We start from the raw sequence: 2,656 nt of genomic DNA, 5'->3' as shown, positions 1-2,656 counted from the left end.
ATAAAAAAAAATTTCTTTCCAAACCAACTCAATATATGAATCGACGGGTGCCGTGAACCACCATCAATCTTGCAGATTGCAACATCTAAACAATCAACTTTCACAAAATCCAAGAGAGTAAGGCCGCACATGCATTGATCACTTCTATTTACTTGAGTATAAAATCTAACAATAATGTTAAGTATCATGAAAGAAGTATCATGAAAAGTTTTCATAAAAATTCTTCACTCTTAGATTAATTCATAGTATTTTATATCATATGTTATAGTTTCAAGATATTTATTTCATGATGGATCGTATTATTCAAAATTCAATGCTCACATAGGCCCTTACGTCACTACCATTAAAGCCAAGTACTTTTTTTAGTATAAAATCCAATGAACTTTTGTGACATAATTAGGCAATCCAACCACAGTCCCAAGCTCCAATGGATTCTAAGAATCATCATCTTCATTTCGTTTTAGTTCCTCTAATGTCCCCAGGCCACGTCATCCCCATGATTGGCATGGCTAAGTTATTGGCACAGCACGGCGTGACCGTTACTGTTGTCACCGCCCCTCTCATTGCTTCTAGATTTAGCCCAATCATCAACCGTGTGATTCAATCCGGACTTCCCCTCCGCCTTGTCCCTCTCCGGTTCCCATCCGTGGAGGCCGGCCTACCAGGGTGCGAAACACTCGACACTGTCCCCTGTCCAGACCTAGTGAAGAATTTCCTCGTTGCCGTTCGCATGTTGCAAGAACCATTCGAGAAGTTTGAAGCGCTCCAACCATGTCCAAGTTGCATAATAGGCGACAAATATATTGCATGGGTAACTGACACTGCTCGCAAGTTACATATTCCGAGAATTAATTTTGATGGAATGAACTACTTCACTCTCTTATGCTCACACAATGTACATATTCCCAAAGTTCATGAGAGTGTGTCCGAGTCAGAGCCGTTCGAGCTGCCTGGTTTGCCTGATAGAATTGAGCTAACTAGATCTCAATTGCCTACAATATTCCAAAATCTAGATTCATCATAACTGCGACATTTTCGGGAACAACTACAAGCTGCGGATGCTGAAGCATTCGGGGTTGTGATTAACAGTTTCGAAGAGCTGGAACCTAGATATGTAGACTGGTATGGAAAGGTGAAAGGAGATAAAGTTTGGTGTATTGGGCCGCTATCTTTGTGCAACAAAAACAACTTGGACAAGGCTCAGAGAGGAAACAAGGCTGTGATTGACGAAAACCAGTGTTTGAAGTGGCTCAATGAACAAGAGCCAGGCTCTGTTGTCTACGCATGCCTCGGAAGCCTTAGTCGCCTTACAGCTCCTCAGTTAATCAAGCTCGGTTTAGGCTTGGAAGCGTCAAAACGCCCGTTTGTTTGGGTTATAAGAGACACAAGCAGGGCATCCGAGATAGAGAAGTGGGTGGAAGAAGATGGATTCGAGGAAAGAACGAAAGGAAGAGGACTTGTAGTCTGAGGCTGGGCACCACAAGTACTCATATTGTCGCACCGGGCTGTGGGAGCGTTTTTGACACACTGCGGCTGGAATTCAACCTTGGAAGGAGTGTACGCTGGAGTACCAATGATAACTTGGCCAGTGTTCGCGGAGCAATTTTTGAATGAGAAATTGGTTGTGCAGGTTTTAGAGACCGGAGTGAGTGTCGGTGCTCAGGGCGGTGGGAACATTTTTGGGGAAGACAAGTGTGGGGAATTGGTGGAAGGAGAGGCAGTTAGGGAAACTGTGGAGAGAGTAATGGGTGAAGGAATAGAAGGGGAAGAGAGAAGGAGAAGGGCAAGAGTACTTGAGGAGATGGCAAAGAAAGCAATGGAAGAAGAGGGTTCTTCATACTTGAATATAAAATTGTTGATTCATGATGTCATGAAACAAGTCAATCACAAGGATTCAACAGAATATCATAATGGGTCATTATGAAGTTGGTGCCAAGTGACTATATGACATAAGCAAGATTAATACGTTGATAGCCTTCATTGTCTAGTATATATTTAATAATACTGGCCCGGTCATCGTGCTTCGCACGATTCTCAGTGTCAATGGAAAAAGGAGGGGGGGAGAAATTGCTAATTAATTGACACATCAATTATTCGCTATTTGTGTTGATATATGTGTATCAATTCAATACATAATGACTAAACCTCCGTGTGAAAAGTGGGTTAGTTTTTTGACTTTTTAATTTTTTAATTATTTTAGTTTGGGGCTAAAAAGCCTGGTTTAGGAAGGGTTTTTTGACTTTTTTTGTGAGAGAGAAGTGTAATGATTATGGGTTAGATTTGATATTTTGTTTTTTGTGACTAAAATAGCTTATTTTATTTTTTATGACTATTTTAACCCCTAACCCACCAAAACCAACTTTCCAAACTAAGGCTAAAGCTAACTTTGGTTAGTTAATCCAATCAATTCATCGATGTTAAGAACACAATCAGATGGTAGTGAGGAGCATGATAATGGCATAGTACTGTGGAATCATTGAAATCTCAAAATCAAATAGTTGCAAAAATTAAAAAGTAGATGACTCGCCCACAAAAGAAGCAAGCAAGCAATAGATAGCAGGGACCCAAAAAGTAACAAGTATTTTAAAATCAAATTCAGAATTGTTAGGTTTTTATTATTGGCAATCCCGTTTGACAAAACTCCTTTCAGTTGTAC

At 40.4% G+C, this 2,656-nt stretch overlaps 1 pseudogene; it reads left to right on the top strand.

The window, feature by feature from the left end:
• Nucleotides 1-420: 420 nt before the first annotated feature.
• Nucleotides 421-2,143, top strand: LOC114281879 (UDP-glycosyltransferase 73C4 pseudogene; annotated as a pseudogene).
• The last annotated feature ends 513 nt before the right edge of the window (nt 2,144-2,656 follow it).

The sequence above is a fragment of the Camellia sinensis genome, chromosome 5 (assembly GCF_055761805.1).
Source record: "Camellia sinensis isolate YWXY chromosome 5, ASM5576180v1, whole genome shotgun sequence".
NCBI lineage: Eukaryota > Viridiplantae > Streptophyta > Magnoliopsida > Ericales > Theaceae > Camellia > Camellia sinensis.
Note: the sequence above shows the minus strand (reverse complement) of the source record. Positions and strands in the feature narration are given on the sequence as shown.